The sequence below is a fragment of the Ptychodera flava genome, chromosome 20, assembly GCF_041260155.1.
Source record: "Ptychodera flava strain L36383 chromosome 20, AS_Pfla_20210202, whole genome shotgun sequence".
NCBI lineage: Eukaryota > Metazoa > Hemichordata > Enteropneusta > Ptychoderidae > Ptychodera > Ptychodera flava.
The window spans coordinates 38,477,529-38,498,899 of NC_091947.1; the positions used below are offsets into that span (position 1 = coordinate 38,477,529).

Below are 21,371 nucleotides of genomic sequence, written 5' to 3' on the forward strand. Positions count from 1 at the left end.
TATTTTAGGGTTCTGTTTAAGTAATAGACATGAACATTCGGATTTATGATCCATGATTTCCGCGATCAGTGGCATGATTCAAGCCGTGAATACGCACTGATTTTTTTGTGATGACCCCTGACCCAAGTGTCATCGATACGTTGTGCGCGCCGTCCGAGCATCGCTTGCTAAAATTCATGGAGCCACCAAAGCTCCATGCTAAATTCAAGCGTAAAGCGAATGTATCGAAAGTCTAACATGCACAAATATCTCAAGTCTATGAGTATTTTACTTCTGAACTGGTATGAAAATGGATATCTAGTTCGTTTGAAAAACTGGTGTGATGAAGCAGGTTTCGTGCTGCTAAAGCGCGACATGTATAGTGCAGCACTGATAGCGATTGCAGGTTTGTTACCAAGGCTGCGTTCACAAAAAAACGGTTAGGGGGGCTGGAGAAATTCAGGAACGGTGATTCGAAAATTTTGAGGGTAGTAGAGAGGGAACTTGAAATATTGCCCCACCTGTAGGGGGCACTTGAAAATGTTTTGGTTTCCTTTTATGTTTTACATTTTCCGATTCCAAGTTTTTGTAGGTAATTAAATGAACAATGAATACCATTTTTATGTCATTCAAATGTTGTAATGTAAGTAATAATTTAACAGAATCTACAACCATTTTGTCACATTCCATGACTTTTATCTCGAAAAAAATCTAAACATTTGTGATTTGTCGTATAAAAATCAGACTTGAGCCTTGTAACAGGGCACTAAGCTCCAACCGTTGATGATTTTTGCAATATTTCTATCCAATATATCAACTACAGTTTCTTGCTGTCTCCCTACAGCATGATCAAACACACAATGTTCAGTTTCTCGACAAAGCCAGTATATATAAATATGTATTAGGTGATAGTTTAATTAGAGTCCAGACTGCCAGTCATTTGTCAGCATTGATGCGTGGTACACATACACTGGCTGTGCTAGCAAGCTGAATACTGGACAGTTCAACATACTGTAGAGAGTAGAACACGAACGCAGTTGTATAAACTGAACATAAATATTGTCAAAATTATCAAAGATAATACCGCTACTGCCTATGGGCAACTGTCACTACCAGATACTGCCCTGTTACTGGTACAGTAGTGTCACTGTTACTACATACGTGAGCAGTGACAGAGAGAGCTCTGACTCTGATGTACATGGTAGTTGAAGAATAGTGTGTGTCAAATGACGCTCATGACAGTGAAACATTATACCTAAACAAGATCAGGCCAGAAAGCAATACAAGGAGAACACATGGAAAAATTTTTGAATTCTGGCATATGAGAATAATCAAATATTACAAACAAAAGATGGAGTCACCATGCTTGATTTTCTAAATTTTCACATTCTTGTCATAAAATTATACAAAAGTAAAACTTTGAACACTAAAGATGAAATGAAAAAATATATGACTAAATGGAATTACAACAAAATTTGCAATTATTACACTCAAAATTTCAGAGATGAATACATTGATTTGATGCAATATTTCAGCCTTCCAGTATTGTCAATTTTGAGTAGCATCTAATTCATATATGTCTTGTACTTTTGAAAGACATTTTTGGTAGCTCACCGTGCTCAGTTTCAGACTCCACATTTGATTTTGCGAAAATCGCAATTTATCTCTAAAATCTTATTCTCCAGAACCACAACACTGATGGCAATGAAATTCCACTTTTGTCATTCTTAGTGAGAGCTCTTTCAAGTTTGTGAAAGGCAATTTGATCGGTCACATGGTTTTGCCGCCATATTGTATTTTGCATAAAACATACGATTACGATTGAAACAGACAGTAAATATGAGATGATGTTCAAAATTCTTCTTTACAAGGACTTGACTGTTTTCAAGCTGAAATTTTGCTCGTAATAAAATCACTGCACGAACTGGAAACCATGTTAATCGCTTGGGCCCCGCCAACGCTGCTTGCAGCTTTAATCTTTTATTTCTATTTGCGAACCCAAATCAATAACAAAAAAATACCGTCAAGGACACTATGTGCTCACATTCGGTTTGAATTGGTCCATTCAAGAAATATTTAAACCAGGAAAAACAAGAATAACAAAAGCAAATATGGTCTCCCACTTAGGTACTGGAGGTCATCTTTAGGAACATGCATATCAACTTCTATAGCAATGGGACAAGCAGATCTTAAATACATAAGCAAATGTCAACAACAAAAAATAGAAAGAGAAGGCTTGATAAAAAGAAAAGGTGGGAGTGAGCAAAAAAAATGTACAAGGGATCTGGTAAAAAAGTAATGCTACCCCTTACCGAAAATTATTTCTACTGCAAATTTGCCGTAAGTTTGCTGCAAATATGCAGCAAGCATATAGCTTGCAGGAAGGAGTTGCAGAAGTTTGCAGGTAGATGTGACCCTCCTGCAAACCCTTAAGTCAGTTTGCTGCAAATTTGCGGCAAACCAGATTATTGCTGCAAATATGCAGCAACACATGATTGACATATTTCCCACTATTTCATTACCAGGGAGTACACACTACACACTGAGTACTGTTGCACTTCGTGACCAGTCATGTGTAAGCAACATAAAATTGATCTTTCATTTATATTTTATGTTCCTTTATTTCATAACAGACAATCCACTTTTTAAATTATAATAACTGGTAATGCTAGATAATGAACAGCTTCAGTTATGCTGGTGAAAGCATTGCATGGATATAGAGTGCATCTATAGTATATACTGTAGTGACATGATGTAATAAAAGTGCCCTTTGACAATCTGGTTGGGTAAATTATGGTTGGATCGAAAACTGAATTTTTAGGGAAACAAATTTTTGAAACAGGGACTTGTCTGTCTTGCAAGTTACACCCTGTATTTTCTGCGAATGATACCAAAATGCAAACAGTTTCGAACGAAATGTGCGTTTGATGATGGTCTGTAAGGACACGTCGTAGACTTTTGTTACTGCAAATCTGCTCCAAGCAGAGTAGTGGCTGTGCTCCAAGCTATTCATCCCATCAATATAGTACATGTATACGGTACGTACAATGCACTGCAGCTTACAGCCTGTCCCATCGATGCCGCTGACAAAATCTCGCCTTCTGATAACATGGGTCGAGGTAAAAGGCTTTTGTCCATGTTTTCAGCGTTAGAGTTATATTGCCGAGCACAAATTTGAGGTTTAGGATTACACTCCATCCCGAGTCGCTGTACGAAAATTCAAAGCGCCGCTTCACCAACATCCAACACGTCCTGTGTATCACAGGCACTTAACCGTCGCTACGCGAAGGCGGCCTGTATAACGGAGGAGAAAAAAGGTATGAAGGTATCACCCCGAGGCTCACACGTTACCCAATTTCAGAGTGGCGATTTCGCCACTTTAATTTCAATAAAGCTCACCAAAATGCTGTCAATCGAAGCAGTACACTCTATATTCCATGGTCGGTGGCAAGAAATGGCACAATCTGCAGGAAAATTGCGCGAAATGGCACGATTTCCGCAGCGATCCGTGACGATTCCTCAAAGTGCTAACTTGCTTCCTGAAAAAGACCGTGACCTCGGGTCACTGTTCACTGATTGGTCGAGAGCCAGAGTCAACTACGTCATCTTGTTCTGGGGGTATTTCCGTGGATTACGGTTACTTTCACTGGTAAGGAGTCGTTGCGCGAGGCACAGCGAGAGGATGGCCACTTACAATTACTGGAAATTACATTTCTTGTATTTCTTCATTGATTTAAGACGTTATCCTCTCTGAGTATTGCCGAAGACAGAAAGCGGGGCATTACGTATAACAGGGGGCTACACAACAGTATAGTACATATGTTAATTTTTCTCATACGAGAGCTACGACTGCAGCTAAGATGTTCGACGACGATGTCAGACTATGCTACTAAATCGTTCTTAACTGGCTAAGAGTTGAAATTGATAGACGTTTAAAATAATTTTTATTTAGGATTCTATCCATACTAGTTTGACAGCAAGGTAGTTATCTCGGACGCAAATCAGTGTACGAGAAATACATTGCCAATAGCCCTGACAAAACAGGACTGTTTAAATATGAGGTAGGTCTTCACTGCCACTTTCTATTGAACTCCTTCTTAAAAACAACAACAACAATAGGAAGAAGAAGCAAAAACAATTAAGCCAAAACTTTGTGTGAAAACAGACAGGTAAACGTGAAGTCATTGGCAGTAGTGATCTGAAAAATGAAAATATGGGGATCACCGGCCTAGTTGCTGAGATATAAGACAATGAATGTCAACAGTAATGAGAAAAATGCCGAGTCAGCATTTTCACCATTTTTTTTTTCACGGACGAAATCATTCAATGCTGTTTATCTCTGAATTAATTGACCGTGTAGTTTTATTTATAAGATCAATATCATTTTTTTTTTTGACTAATCTTTATGCAAATTTCTCTTGAAAATGACAATATAGTACAAATATCTTTTCCAGCAAATCTTAATGTAACTCTATGGGGAATGACAAATTCCACGCTCATGTAACGCTCGTACGTCCATAATTCCGAGGTTGTAGAGGGACGCTGCGGACTGACTAAAGCCGCGTGAGAGTAGACGATGCTACTCTGATAGATTCTATAAACTCCTTAGACGTAGCGCACCTGATTTCATGGGGTGAAATTTTTATTTTAAGCAATAACCCCCGCCGCAGGCGAGTATAAGCTTATAAATTTGGGTGCATTTCCCGACATGCGGTAAAGCAATATTCCGATAAATAAAGCATGTTCATTTCTGACTTCAGTCCACGTCTCGATCGAGTTTTGCCGGAAATGGAAAAAAAATTGTTAAGAATTCTCGATCAACTCAAACTCTTTTTCGAAATAAAGACAGTTTATCAGACGTTATTACCGATATGTCCCCTCCCCCCAGAATGACAGCTATGTTTAATGTCGGAGAGAGTCTGGCAATGCCACGATCTAGATTAAATTTTGAAATAAATGTGCAAAACCCGAACAAGTTTAGCGAGATTACGTTCTTCTCTTTTAAAAAACGAAAACAGTACACCCTTTTTGTTAGCGATGTAGTTTCTTAATAAATACGGTGGCTTTGTAATGAAAAACTATCGCAGCAAGTTTAGTGATATATTGCCTCTTTTTAGAAAGAAAACAGTCTATGTGGCATAATTAGTGACGTGTTTCTTTATAAATACGGCGACTATTATCTGTACAGCGTCGGAATTAGTCAAGCAATGTCACGCTCTTATGGTTTTGAAACGAATGAAAACTATTTGAACACGTTTAGCTACGTCAATTCTTTTTTTATTCAATCTACTAGATTATGCTTTGACTTGCCTCAAAGGTCAGAGATTGTGAAAGTTCTCCTCGGTGAAGAAACAGATTCGTTCGCATACAGGATCCACTTTGTATATTTTCGATCACAGAAAAGTTCAACCCCATAATCATAAACGTTTCTGTTATTCCAAAGAGAATCATGCAAGGTATTTATGTGAAATTAGGTAAACTGTTGAAAATCAAGCCTTAATTTTGATTATTTTATTACTAAATCCAATATTTTGTTAATCTTGTGACTGGACTATTGAATCCTAACTCAGCGCCGACAAATGAACATTATTTTGACAAAATCTTACAGTTTGTGCAGGAGCGTCTTCCGAATGATGTTCATTTTTTCATACTTTTGTTAAGTATCGCACATGTTGAACAATCGCTCGTGAATTTGAATATCAATAAGTCAATGGGCACTGATGGGCTACATCCGAAGTTTCTCTAACATGCTGCTTGTGAAATCGCCCCCTCTTTAACCAAAATCTTCAAGGCTTGTATTCAAAGAGGCTCTTTTCAAAGTATTTGGAAAATTGCAAACATTGTCCCTATCTTTAAATCGGGTTCCAGACAATGTGTTGAAAACTATAGACCTATATCTGTCCTTCCAGTTTTATCTAAAATTTTGGAGAGACATATCCATACTCACTTTTATAAATTCCTGACAGATTATGAACTGCTGTTTCCCGGACAGTCCGGTTTTCGCCATGGACATTCATGTCAGAGCTCTTTACTCAAATTGCTTGACCAATGGCGTTCAGCCATTGATAATGGCAAATTAGTTGGTTCAGTATTTATTGATCTACGGAAGGCCTTCGACCTAGTAGATCATGGTGTTCTTCTGCGCAAATTAAACTACAGCAAAAAACGAGATGGATGAACAGTCTCATATACATGATATACATTACGTTTACTTTTTTGTACGAAACATACAAGTTTTTGTAGATAACATCTTAGATAAAAAGAACCGACTCATTTAAGTGCCTGTATAGACCACACAAGGGAGTGCTAAATTACTTGTCGTGTTGATAGTAGAGACTGAAGTTAATTAGGACAGCACTCTGGCTTACCATAAGACGTACTGATGCCAAGCTGTTTTTATAGACACACAAGAATAAACAGTGGAGTAAAGTGTCACTTAGACGTCTGTCAAGTTTTACTTCTTAGAAAATGCATGCCCTTCAACTCAATACATGAAAGCCAATATGTTGTGTGGTATCCATGGCTCGGTGTTTTCATTAATAAACTTGGATATGACAGAATAAAAACCAGTATTCAAAAGACATTTCTGTCTGACATGTGGTAATCGCTGCTTCATTCAATCCTCTCAGAGTCTCACTATGTATCCATGTGTTCTCGCAAAAAATCCTAATCAGCATTTGTCTGCATTCATAGTATCATGTTTCGTCTACCTAGAGTGTTGACATAGACCGACATCAAACTGTTTAGATATCATCAACATGATAAGTATTTCGGCACCTCCGTATCCAAACACTCAAATGAGTCGGTTCTTTTTATCTACAATGTTATCTACAGAACTTGTGCGGGACGTACAAAAAAGTAAACGTAATGAATATGAGACTGTTCATCCATCTCGTTTTTTGCTGTACTATCGCTGTTCTGAGGAAACCATGCCTTTTTCACGCCGTATCTACATGACCGAAAACAAACCGTAAATGTCAGTGGAACGACCAGCAGTTCCCAGTCTGTTCTATGCGGGGTACCACAGGGTTCCATATTAGGGCCCTTGTTCTTTCTTATTTTTGTTAATGACTTGCCGTTATATTTGCAGAACAATATAGACATGTATGCAGATGACTCGACCTTGCACACGTCAAGGGAAACAATCGTCGAGCTTTAGTCTGCTTTAACAGATTACTTTTCATCAGAAACAATCGCGTTTACCAAAATCATACCTGGATTTATCTTTAAATGATGAACCATTGTCAAATGTTGGCGACAAAAAACTCCTAAGGGTAATTCTGAATTGTAATCTTTCATGGAGCACTCATGTGAATTCCTTGTGTGGTAAACTATCTAGTCAATTAGCTTGTTACAACGTATCATCTCTTGCCCTTACGGGCACGGAGATTGTTCTATACATGTTAAGTTGAATCAACCTTGGACTACTGTTCGGTTGTTTGGGGAAATTGTGATCAATCCTACTGTAACAAATTTTTTAAGTTGCAAAAGCAAGCTATTCGTTTAGTTTGTGGGGCTAAATGGGACCTGCAAACTGGTCTGTTGTTTAAAACTTTGGGCCTGCTTCCACTTGGTAGCCGCTTGATTTATCAAAAAGGAGTCCAGATGTTCCAAATTGTCAATGGCTTGTGTCCAAATTATTTGATTAATCTTTTCCAGCCTGCTGACGTTCATTCATCGAGGTCTCTGCGCTCAACTTCAACAAACAATCTGTACTTGCCAAAAATTAGAACGGAAATAATGAGAAAAAGCCTTTCATATTCTGGTGCTGTCCTTTGGAATGAATTCCCCTCGTCTTTGAAAAACAGCCCAAATCTGAGATCTTTCAAGTTGCAATGGATCGGATGTGATATGTTCCTGCCTTGTGTTTTTATTGTATTGTTAGTTGCATCATTGTCTTAATTGCTGTTATTTTTTTGACCTGATTTTTTACTGGTTTGTTGCTTGTATTTGTACTTGTATTTTTTTCCTTTGTCATTCTGTAATTTTTATTGTCGACCTTGTGGAAGATCGGCCTCATTGGCCGAACATGTTATCGACAGTAAATAAAGTTAAATATAAATTAATAAATAAATATGATCCATGATTCTTTCCCCTCGCAAACACGTTCTCTGTTGCATAATTTATTGCGTTTACTTTACTTTTGTTGTCTCCGTTATCATATTCGACATAAACTATGAAATAAAACTCGCTGAACATCGGGAAAAGCGCTACAGTGGCGTCACAATCTGCCACACAGCATCTTTACAAGTCATGACATGAGAGTCTCACCCCCTGAACAAGATGAAGTAGTTGACTCTGGCTCTCGACCAATCAGTGAACAGTGACCCGAGGTCAACGGTCTTTTTCAGGAAGCAAGTTAGCACTTTGAGGAATCGCCACGGATCGCTGCGGAAATCGTGCCATTTCGCGCAATTTCCTGCAGATTGTGCCATTTCTTGCCAACGACCATGGAATATAGAGTGTACTGCTTCGATTGACAGCATTTTGGTGAGCTTTATTGAATTAAAGTGGCGAAATCGCCACTCTGAAATTGGGTTACGTGTGAGCCTCGGGGTGATACCTTCGTACCTTTTTTCTCCTCTGGTATACAGGCCGGCTTCGCGTAGCGACGGTTTAAGTGCCTGTGCTGTGTATCAGCTGCGAGCAGCCGACATCTTTACACTCTCGGTCACGGTTCATCAAGGTCAGTTCGCGCATTGATATTGATTCTTCGTGCTGAAAGAATTTTTACTCTCTTTTTAGTCTTTCTATGATAAAAATAACCATTTTCATTAAACTAATAAATTAAATGCTATATAAGGTATGAAATATAACGGATTGGTGCAGATGTAGAGTCAATTCCAGCATTTAAAAACGGGACTACATTATCAATCGCGTAATGATTTATAGATCGCACTTCCGTTATCGTCATGAGGCTTGATCGGCGCGAAGTTAAGCCGGCCGCACACGAGAGAAATTAGCTGAGCAAAAATCTCGCGAGGAAAATTGCTCAGCAAACTTCTCTCCGTGTGCGGTCGATTTTTTGCGCGTTGCATCACTCTTTTGCGCGTTGAGTAAAATATCCAACATGTTTGATATTTTTTTACTCGCGAGGAAAATTACTCACCGTGTGCGCTCGACTGAGTAATTTTACTCACGACTTTCTACCTACGCGCATGCGTGGAATCACATGACAGTACAAAATGGCCGCCCCCATGGAAAACGATAGTTATATTAATGATGCAGTTATTGAGGATAAATTAGTTGAAATTAAATTTCCCCTTTAATTATTTTACACACCAATTGGTTTCTGATTCAAATTGACATTTCGGCCAATTGTTTAAAAATTATTTTTTATTAAAATGAGAGAAGCCATAACTAATTTATAAAAGTAAAATATGCTTCCTGCAAACATGCTTTTCCTTCTCTCCACCCACCCTTACTTGATAAATCAAAAAGGCGAAACATTCAGATTTTATCCTGATCTTTATGAGATAAATATAAAAAAAATTATATGCTAAAATTCATGATTGGTTTTTTCCTATTTCTTTTTCTGTTTATGTTCCCCTTTTTCTGAAAATCACATAATTGCCTATGAATGCCACAGTATCGAAATGAAAGGCGCCATACAACAATAAGATATTGGCCCCATTTAGCATTTTTGTAACAGGTGACAAAGTGCTTCGCCGCCATAATAAAATTAAAAAGAAAAAGTGACCCCTCCCCACTGAAGATACTTACCTGCCCCTGTTATGCTAATTGCCATGTCGCTGTGCCTTTATTATTATTCAAATTATTTTGTGACGGTCTTCGCATATGTTTAATCAGCTTATAAGTTTCGTCGTGCGGCGCACGCTTCGTGAGGGTGTCCCCCTTGTTGAAAACATATCCCAAGATGCCTCACTAAATCAGTGGCCTTTCTGTACGCAAAAACGAACTTGCCAAAACTAACACGCAATAAAAAGATCCATTGATCTGATTTAAATATCTGCTAAATATTGAAAAGGGATTACATTATGTTAAAATCACATTGATCGTGATTTTTCGTGTATTTAGCCCGCGGTTACTCTGATCGCTCGAGCACACTTGGGAATCTACACACAACCGTACACAGATTTTCGACAGAATTGATATATAGACGGGGTTGCATAGAGTAAAGTTGGATAGTTACTATCTCATCCCGATAGAAACCGAGAAGTTCTAGGTGTACTAATATAGATGTTTATCAACATAAAATTCACGCAAGCGCGGCACGACGAGACTAACAAATGAGGGAATTCTTAGGGGAGAGGAACTCTCAATCTCCGGAGCGGAGTTATATGTTTGACTTGAAAGAAAACAAATATGCGAATCTCCCATTTTTACCTATTTTTCCAAGCTTCGTCCCTATCGCTACAATATGTTCTTTTTTGTCCCTTTTCTTAAAATCGGGTGATCTAACGTCGTATTAGGCGGGATAACTTGACCAGATTTCAACTAATTTATCCTCAGTAACAGCATCATTAATATAACTATCGTTTTCCATTGGGGTAGCCATTTTGTACTGTCATGTGATTCCACGCATGCGCGTAGGTAGAAAGTCGTGAGTAAAATTACTCAGTCGAGCGCACACGGTGAGTAATTTTCCTCGCGAGGAAAAAAATTCAAACATGTTGGATATTTTACTCAACGCGCAAAAGAGTGATGCAACGCGCAAAAAATCGACCGCACACGGAGAGAAGTTTGCTGAGCAATTTTCCTCGCGAGGATTTTTGCTCAGCTAATTTCTCTCGTGTGCGGCCGGCTTTAGATTTTAGTACCATCCACAGGCACTTAAACCGTCGCTACGCGAAGCCGGCCTGTATACCAGAGGAGAAAAAGGTACGAAGGTATCACCCCGAGGCTCACACGTAACCCAATTTCAGAGTGGCGATTTCGCCACTTTAATTTCAATAAAGCTCACCAAATGCTGTCAATCGAAGCAGTACACTCTATATTCCATGGTCGGTGGCAAGAAATGGCACAATCTGCAGGAAAATTGCGCGAAATGGCACGATTTCCGCAGCGATCCGTGACGATTCCTCAAAGTGCTAACTTGCTTCCTGAAAAAGACCGTGACCTCGGGTCACTGTTCACTGATTGGTCGAGAGCCAGAGTCAACTACGTCATCTTCTTCAGGAGGTGAGACTCTCATGTCATGACTTGTAAAGATGCTGTATGGCAGATTGTGACGCCACTGTAGCGCTTTTCCCTATGTTCAGCGAGTTTTATTTCATAGTTTATGTCGAATATGATAACGGAGACAGCAAAAGTAAAGTAAACGCAATAAATTATGCAACAGAGAACGTGTTTGCGAGGGGAAAGAATCATGGATCATATTTATTTATTAATTTATATTTAACTTTATTTACTGTCGATAACATGTTCGGCCAATGAGGCCGATCTTCCACAAGGTCGACATCAAAAATTTACAGAATGACAAAGGAAAAAAATTACAAGTACAAATACAAGCAACAAACCAGTAAAAAATCAGGTCAAAAAAATAACAGTAATTAAGACAATGATGCAACTAACAATACAATAAAAACACAAGGCAGGAACATATCACACCCGATACATTGCAACTTGAAAGATCTCAGATTTGGGCTGTTTTCAAAGACGAGGGGAGTTCATTCCAAAGGACAGCACCAGAATATGAAAGGCTTTTTCTCATTATTTCCGTTCTAATTTTTGGCAAGTACAGATTGTTTGTTGAAGTTGAGCGCAGAGACCTCGATGAATGAACGTCAGCAGGCTGGAAAAGATTAATCAAATAATTTGGACACAAGCCATTGACAATTTGGAACATCTGGACGCTTTTTTTGATAAATCAAGCGACTACCAAGTGGAAGCAGGCCCAAAGTTTTAAACAACAGACCAGTTTGCAGGTCCCATTTAGCCCCACAAACTAAACGAATAGCTTGCTTTTGCAACTTAAAAAATTGTTACAGTAGGATTGATCACAATTTCCCCAAACAACCGAACAGTAGTCCAAGGTTGATTCAACTTAACATGTATAGAACAATCTCCGTGCCCGTAAGGGCAAGAGATGATACGTCGTAACAAAGCTAATTGACGAGATAGTTTACCACACAAGGAATTCACATGAGCGCTCCATGAAAGATTACAATTCAGAATTACCCTTAGGAGTTTTTTGTCGCCAACATTTGACAATGGTTCATCATTTAAAGATAAATCCAGGTATGATTTTGGTAAACGCGATTGTTTCTGATGAAAAGTAATCTGTTAAAGCAGACTAAAGCTCGACGATTGTTTCCCTTGACGTGTGCAAGGTCGAGTCATCTGCATACATGTCTATATTGTTCTGCAAATATAACGGCAAGTCATTAACAAAAATAAGAAAGAACAAGGGCCCTAATATGGAACCCTGTGGTACCCCGCATAGAACAGACTGGGAACTGCTGGTCGTTCCACTGACATTTACGGTTTGTTTTCGGTCATGTAGATACGGCGTGAAAAAAGGCATGGTTTCCTCAGAACAGCGATAGTACAGCAAAAAACGAGATGGATGAACAGTCTCATATACATTACGTTTACTTTTTTGTACGTCCCGCACAAGTTCTGTAGATAACATTGTAGATAAAAAGAACCGACTCATTTGAGTGTTTGGATACGGAGGTGCCGAAATACTTATCATGTTGATGATATCTAAACAGCTTGCTGTCGGTCTATGTCAACACTCTAGGTAGACGAAACATGATACAATGAATGCAGACAAATGCTGATTAGGATTTTTTGCGAGACACATGGATACATAGTGAGACTCTGAGAGGAATGAATGAAGCAGCGATTACCACATGTCAGACAGAAATGTCTTTTGAATACTGGTTTTTATTCTGTCATATCCAAGTTTATTAATGAAAACACCGAGCCATGGATACCACACAACATATTGGCTTTCATGTATTGAGTTGAAGGGCATGCATTTTCTAAGAAGTAAAACTTGACAGACGTCTAAGTGACACTTTACTCCACTGTTTATTCTTGTGTGTCTATAAAAACAGCTTGGCATCAGTACGTCTTATGGTTAGCCAGAGTGCCAGAGTGCTGTCCTAATTAACTTTGGTCTCTACTATCAACACGACAAGTAATTTAGCACTCCCTTGTGTGGTCTATCCAGGCACTTAAATGAGTCGGTTCTTTTTATCTAAGATGTTATCTACAAAAACGTGTACGTTTCGTACAAAAAGTAACGTAATGTAGATGAGACTGTTCATCCATCTTGTTTTTTGCTGTAGTTTAATTTGCGCAGAAGAACACCATGATCTACTAGGTCGAAGGCCTTCCGTAGATCAATAAATACTGAACCAACTAATTTACCATTATCAATGGCTGAACGCCATTGGTCAAGCAATTTGAGTAAAGAGCTCTGACATGAATGCCCATGGCGAAACCGGACTGTCCGGGAAACAGCAGTTCATAATCTGTCAGGAATTTATAAAAGTGAGTATGGATTTGTCTCTCCAAAATTTTAGATAAAACTGGAAGGACAGATATAGGTCTATAGTTTTCAACACATTGTCTGGAACAAGATTTAAAGATAGGGACAATGTTTGCAATTTTCCAAATACTTTGAAAAGAGCCTCTTTGAATACAAGCCTTGAAGATTTTGGTTAAAGAGGGGCGATTTCACAAGCAGCATGTTAGAGAACTTCGGATGTAGCCCATCAGTGCCCATTGACTTATTGATATTCAAATTCACGAGCGATTGTTCAACATGTGCGATACTTAACAAAAGTATGAAAAAATGAACATCATTCGGAAGACGCTCCTGCACAAACTGTAAGATTTTGTCAAAATAATGTTCATTTGTCGGCGCTGAGTTAGGATTCAATAGTCCAGTCACAAGATTAACAAAATATTGGATTTAGTAATAAATAATCAAAATTAAGGCTTGATTTTCAACAGTTTACCTAATTTCACATAAATACCTTGCATGATTCTCTTTGGAATAACAGAAACGTTTATGATTATGGGGTTGAACTTTTCTGTGATCGAAAATATACAAAGTGGATCCTGTGTGCGAACAAATCTGTTTCTTCACCGAGGAGAACGTTCACAATCTCTGACCTTTGAGGCAAGTCAAAGCATAATCTAGTAGATTGAATAAAAAAAGAATTGACGTAGCTAAACGTGTTCAAATAGTTTTCATTCGTTTCAAAACCATAAGAGCGTGACATTGCTTGACTAATTCCGACGCTGTACATATCATAGTCGCCGTATTTATAAAGAAACACGTCACTAATTATGCCACATAGACTGTTTTCTTTTTAAAAAGAGGCAATATATCACTAAACTTGCTGCGATAGTTTTTCATTACAAAGCCACCGTATTTATTAAGAAACTACATCGCTAACAAAAAGGGTGTACTGTTTTCGTTTTTTAAAAGAGAAGAACGTAATCTCGCTAAACTTGTTCGGGTTTTGCACATTTATTTCAAAATTTAATCAATATCGTGGCATTGCCAGACTCTCTCCGACATTAAACATAGCTGTCATACTGGGGGACATATCGGTAATAACGTCTGATAAACTGTCTTTATTTCGAAAAAGAGTTTGAGTTGATCGAGAATTCTTTACAGTTTTTTTTTTCCATTTCTGGCAAAAACTCGATCGAGACGTTGACTGAAGTCAGAAATGAACATGCTTTCTTTATCTGAATATTGCTTTACCGTATGTCGGGAAATGCACCCAAATTTATAAGCTTATACCCGCCTGGGGGTGGGGTTATTGCTTAAAATAAAAATTTCACCCCATGAAATCAGGTGCGCTACGTCTAAGGAGTTTATAGAATCTATCAGAGTAGCATCGTCTACTCTCACGCGGCTTTAGTCACTCCGCGGTGTCCCTCTACAACAACGGAATTATGGACGTACGAGCGTTACATGAGCGTGGAATTTGTCATTCCCCATAGAGTTACATTAAGATTTGCTGGAAAAGATATTTGTACTATATTGTCATTTTCAAGAGAAATTTGCATAAAGATTAGTCAAAAGAAAAAAATTATATTGATCAAATAAAACTACACGGTCAATTAATTCAGAGATAAACAGCATTGAATGATTTCGTCCGTGAAAAAAAAAATGGTGAAAATGCTGACTCGGCATTTTTCTCATTACTGTTGACATTCATTGTCTTGTATCTCAGCAACTAGGCCGGTGATCACCATATTTTTCATTTTTCAGATCACTACTGTCAATGACTTCACGTTTACCTGTCTGTTTTCACACAAAGTTTTGGCTTAATTTGTCTGTGCTTCTTTTTCCTATTGTTGTTGTTGTTTTTAAGAAGGAGTTCAATAGAAAGTGGCAGTGAAGACCTACCTCATATTTAAACAGTCCTGTTTTGTCAGGGCTATTGGCAATGTATTTCTCGTACACTGATTTGCGTCCGAGATAACTACCTTGCTGTCCAACTAGTATGGATAGAATCCTAAATAAAAATTAATTTTAAACGTCTATCAATTTCAACTCTTAGCCAGTTAAGAACGATTTAGTAGCATAGTCTGACATCGTCGTCGAACATCTTAGCTGCAGTCGTAGCTCTCGTATGAGAAAAATTAACATATGTACTATACTGTTGTGTAGCCCCCTGTTATACGTAATGCCCCGCTTTCTGTCTTCGGCAATACTCAGAGAGGATAACGTCTTAAATCAATGAAGAAATACAAGAAATGTAATTACCAGTAATTGTAAGTGGCCATCCTCTCGCTGTGCCTCGCGCAATGTCTCCTTACCAGTGAAAGTAACCGTAATCCACGGAAATACCCCCAGAACAAGATGAAGTAGTTGACTCTGGCTCTCGACCAATCAGTGAACAATGACCCGAGGTCACGGTCTTTTTCAGGAAGCAAGTTAGCACTTTGAGGAATCACCCCGGATCGCTGTGGAAATCGTGCCATCTCGCGCAATTTTCCTGCAGATTGTGCCATTTCTTGCCACCGACCATGGAATATAGAGTGTACTGCTTCGATTGACAGCATTTTGGTGAGCTTTATTGAAATTAAAGTGGCGAAATCGCCACTCTGAAATTGGGTTATGTGTGAGCCTCGGGGTGATACCTTCATACCTTTTTTCTCCTTCATTATACAGGCCGCCTTCGCGTAGCGACGGTTTAAGTGCCTGTGGTACCATCGGCCAGTGTCGGCTGCGTACTTGTGAGCAGGGAGTTTTCTAGTGTACAATTTCGTGATCTTTCTATGGAATCGCCAGCCAAATGATATCACATAGTTGCAAAAACGTGTATACAGTACCAGGGACAGGCGGAGTTCTAAATTTGTGAACGCGAGCGGCATTAAAGATGCCGACTATATTTTCTGAGTACGGTATTTACACACAGCACGGTGAGATGAGACCTGCAACCGGACCGGGAATCGTCCAGCGTCTGCGAGCCGTTCAGAAATGTAAGTCAATGTACCGTTCGTCTGTACATCGATCGCTATAATTATGTTCTGTAATCGTTGTATTGCAATCTTTACCTAAAGATAAATTTTCGTTGAGTACTGATTCATACTGAATTCACTTTCGTTTCACAACAGTTACTTACTAACAGTAACTGAGTAAGTGTTGAGATTTTTGCAGATTGTCGCCGTCGTGTATGTAAACAACATACGGCGAGTTGTCCGCTGTCGGACATTTTAATCATTATTAATTTAATTTCGATCATGAATATTTATGCATTTTCTGCTTCAATTTTTCAACTTCATTTTGTCTCATTTTCAAATAATTATCGATTTCTTTCATGAAATTTACAATGTTTGGTCAAACGGTAAAAACTTACACTCTTCCCTGAATGATTTATATTTTTCAGAATCCATTGCTGGTACACTAAAGGGGACAAGAAATTCAGAGAACAGAAAGCCAAATCGCAGCCTTTGACAGTAATGTAAATGTTACATGAAACTTCTCAAGTCAAAAGAAAATCTTGACATGATCATGACACTTATGTGGCATGAAATGAACATGGCATATAAAATAAATTGTACCACAATTGAATTTAACCTTTTTTTCTCTGTCATCTTTTTGTTTATAATAACTTTATTTGCGCTGACGCCTGACCATTGTTTCTCGTGAAACTGGTATTTCAGAGTTTAGTTGGATAAATAATATTTATATATTGGCGGACTGTGGACAGCACAAGATGTGTTTTATCCAACTAAACTCTGAAATACCAGTTTCACGAGAAACAATGGTCAGCGCAAATAAAATAATTTGCTGTATGGAGTTTGCGGCAAATTTTCAGTAACATTCAAATTAATTTGCAGCAAGTTTGCTGCAAGGATTGTGCCACAAATTTGCTGCAAAGAGTTGCAGCAATGTTGCGGCAAGGAGTTTGCTGCAAATATGCAGCAAGTTCACAAGAAACCTAATTTGCATCTGAAAAATGAACCACCCGCATATTTGCCGCAAATAGTTTGCTGCAAAGCTTGCGGCAAATTTGCAGTAACAGTTTGCGGGAGGCCTAAATTTCGGTAAGGGACCTCATCAATCTTCTAGACCCTACTCCCTCCTCAATATCAAATGTTCCACATCTTGGTATTACATAAGACCAGCTGCACAAGATGACAGGAAATGTATTTACAACTTTGAGGAATTTTTAATTAATGCGATGAGTGTTACCATTCTAATGTAAACAGCACTTAAGTTAGTTACAGATAGTGAAATGCCTTCCACTGTGGGCGGTGATTACAACATCTGGAATTATCCTGGATCCAAATTTCTCATCAGTTCTTGTGTGTCTTTACATAGAAAAGTTGCAAAAATTGGTCCGCAATGAAAAAATTCACCGAGCTTTGTTTTCTGGATCAAATTTTCCTACAAATAGATACCAAATATGACAAAATTATGTTCACAGCATTACTTTTTTACCGGATCCCTTGTACATTTTGGACAAACACTTGACTAAAAATGACAAATATTGTCTTGAGAATACAAATTTGTATATTTCAGGACAATCTCCACATATCTGACTACTGTCATCTCTGTATGTCTGTGTACCAAATGTAAAAGCTGTCTGTCCAGGGGCTTTAGAGAAAATACTGTTTATGATTTTTTGACCAAAACTGACAAAATTGCTCAAAAATAGTAATTTTCCCAATTTTGTCATAAATAATAAGAGTAACAACCTTGCAAACATCCAACCCAAATTTGAGAGTGATTGGGCCGGCGGTTACAGAGATGAAGAATTTTTACTGACAAGTCATCGTTGATGACACAGTCCCCACTTGTTAATGGGTACATTGGTTACAGGTCCTCAGAGAGGATAGAGTCCTCTTCATTAGGTCTGTGATAAAAATACTTTTCAATAAATTTGCTTGATACAAGTCTGAGTTATAGTTCAGGACATGAAAAAATCGTTAAAAAATGGCCACACGGTGGCCATATTGGATCGTATCACAAAACAAATTAATGTGCGTATGTATGACATTGGTCAATGTCCTTGTACCAACTTTGAATAAATTCACTTGATACATGTCTGAGTTATGGTTCCGGACATGAAAAATATGTAACAAAATGGCCACATGGTGGCCATATTGGACCGTATCACAAAACAAATCAATGTGCATGTGTATGAAATAGGTCAATGTCCTTGTACCAACTTTGAATAAAATCGATTGAGATATGCCTGAGTAATGGCTCTGTACTTGAAGAAATCGTAACAAAATGGCCGCACAGCGGCCATATTGGATTGTATCACAAAACAAATTGACATGCATCTCTATGTCATTGGTCAATGTCCTTGTACCAACTTTGAATAGAATCGGTTGAAACATGCCTGAGTAATGGCTCTATACATGAAAAATAGCGTCAATGACACTGTAGCTCCCATCCTGGACTATTTAGTGTTTCTTCTCTGGTCAGATATTTTAATATGTGTGAAAGGGATACAGTGCGTGAAGTGAAAATACTTAAATGAAATGTACTGGAGACAGTGAAATATGTTTAATGTAATTATTCAGAATATAAAATGGAAAAAATACAGAATTAGATATATCGAATACTGTGATAATGACATAGTCCCCACTTGTAATAGGAGTATTAGTCTTGATGGGGCAGGAAAATGTGGTCATTAAGAAGTATCACTGGAGTGTATATGTTGAGATCTATGGGCACATAGGTCTATGTCGTTGTTCCCAATTTAAAACACATGAGGCATGTCTAAGTTATGGTTCTAAATCGGAAAAAAGATCAGACCTCTAGCAGTATTGGCCAGCCAAGAAATACATATGCGCTTATAAATGAGGTACAAGATGTGACATCTTAAGGTCTAATATCCTATCAAAATTGGAGGGTATAGAACTTGTGGTTACTGAAATATGCATATATATGTATAATCAAGGTCAAAGGTCATCGAGGTCAAATGACATTTTGAAAAAAAAAATTATATTGCTAATTAATCCCTATATGCCAAAAAATCAGATCTCTAGCTCTATTCGCTTGCCCAGAATTAGATGTGTACATAATTAATGAGGTAAAGCGTGTGTTGTCATAAGATCTCCCATCCTACTAAATTCAAAGGACATAGCACTTGTGGTTACTTATTTATTGACATAAACATATATTTTAGGTAAAAGGTCATCGAGGTCACATGACATTTGGTCAAAAAATTTCTCTCCTATAGTTATCCCTATATACCAAAAATCAGACATCCAGCTCTATTGGCTCGCTCAGAATGAGATATGCGCATAATTATTGAGGTACAGTATGTGGCGTCATAAGGTGTGCCATCATACCAAACATGAAGGGTGTAGCACTTGTGGTTACTGATTTATGGAAAAATATGTATATTTGAGGTCAAAGGTCACCGAGGTCACGTGACATTTTGTCAAAAAAATTGTTTTGCTAAGTTATCCCTATATACCAAAAATCAGACCTCTAGCTCTATTGGCTCGCTCAAAATTAGATATGTGCATAATTAATGAGGTACAATATGAGGCGTCGTAAGCTGTCCCATCATACCATACATGAAGGGTGTAGCACTTGTGGTAACTGAGTTATGGACAAATATGTATATTTGAGGTCAAAGGTCACCGAGGTCACGTGACATTTTGTCAAAAAAATTGTATTGCCAAGTTATCCCTATATACTAAAACTCAGACCTCTAGCTCTATTGGCTCGCTCAAAATTAGATATGTGCATAATTAATGAGGTACAATATGTGGCGTCATAAGGTGTCCCATCATACCATACATGAAGGCTGTAGCACTTGTGGTTACTGAGTTATGGACAAATATGTATATTTGAGGTCAAAGGTCACCGAGGTCACGTGACATTTTGTCAAAAAAATTGTATTGCTAAGTTATCCCTATATACCAAAAATCAGACCTCTAGCTCTATTGGCTCGCTCAAAATTAGATATGCGCATAATTAATGAGGTACAATATGTATCATACCATACATGAAGGCTGTAGCACTTGTGGTTACTGAGTTATGGACAAATATGTATATTTGAGGTCAAAGGTCACCAAGGTCACGTGACATTTTGTCAAAAAATTGTATTGCTAAGTTATCCCTATATACCAAAAATCAGACCTCTAGCTCTATTGGCTCGCTCAAAATTAGATATGTGCATAATTAATGAGGTACAATATGTGGCGTCATAAGCTGTCCCATCATACCATATATGAAGGGTGGTAGCACTTGTGGTTACTGAGTTATGGACAAATATGTATATTTGAGATCAAAGGTCATCAAGGTCACATTGACATTTGTCAAAATATCCGAGATATATGCGTGAACGGATGGACTCACGGATGGACGAACAGACGGACATGACCCAATCTATAAGCTCACTGGACTTCATCCGTGGGGACTAAAAATTGTGTCACTGCATCCTTTTTGCAATATGAATACGATGAGAAACTAAATTTTTATTTTTCGTGGCCTTATACATGGCAGTCTATGGAGATCTGCCTTATACATGGGAGTCTATGGACGTGTAAAACTAAAAATATGCAAATTTCACCACGATTTGCCCAAATTTGGGAAAGGTCACTCCTATGCACTTCCATACCAAGTTTCAAATCAATCGGACTTGTGGTTTCAGAGCAGGAGATTTTTTGACCAAAAATGGGAGAAAATTACAAAAAAATTCATGAAAAATAGCAAGTCCAAGATACTGACCCAAGATGTGCACAATCATTTCATGTCAGCCCAAAGTACTTACTAGCTAATTTTTCATGTAATCTGCTCAGTGGTTATTGAGTTTTTTCAATTTTGACTGTTTTTACATTTTTTCACTTAATTTGCATATTTTTGGCAATGACAACTTCATTTGAACAAAATCTCATCTACAGCCCATCATCCATGTACACACCAAATATCAAGATGAAATGTACAGCGGTTTTGGAGTTTTTGATGTTGACGGACAGAC

The 21,371-nt window shown here is 38.1% G+C and overlaps 1 protein-coding gene and 2 long non-coding RNA genes across 5 annotated transcripts in view; 2 read left to right on the forward strand and 1 right to left on the reverse strand.

Annotated features, from left to right (window-relative positions):
* The window catches only part of LOC139120882 (metaxin-2-like), a 213,640-nt gene that overhangs the window by 141,079 nt on the left and 51,190 nt on the right, over positions 1–21,371 (reverse strand). The window lies entirely within an intron of this gene.
* The window catches only part of LOC139120884 (uncharacterized), a 466,659-nt gene that overhangs the window by 43,828 nt on the left and 401,460 nt on the right, over positions 1–21,371 (forward strand). The window lies entirely within an intron of this gene.
* LOC139119671 (uncharacterized) lies at positions 16,132–16,998 on the forward strand. The gene is made up of 2 exons (XR_011548975.1): positions 16,132–16,401; positions 16,809–16,998. It is a non-coding gene; the product is annotated as an uncharacterized lncRNA (long non-coding RNA).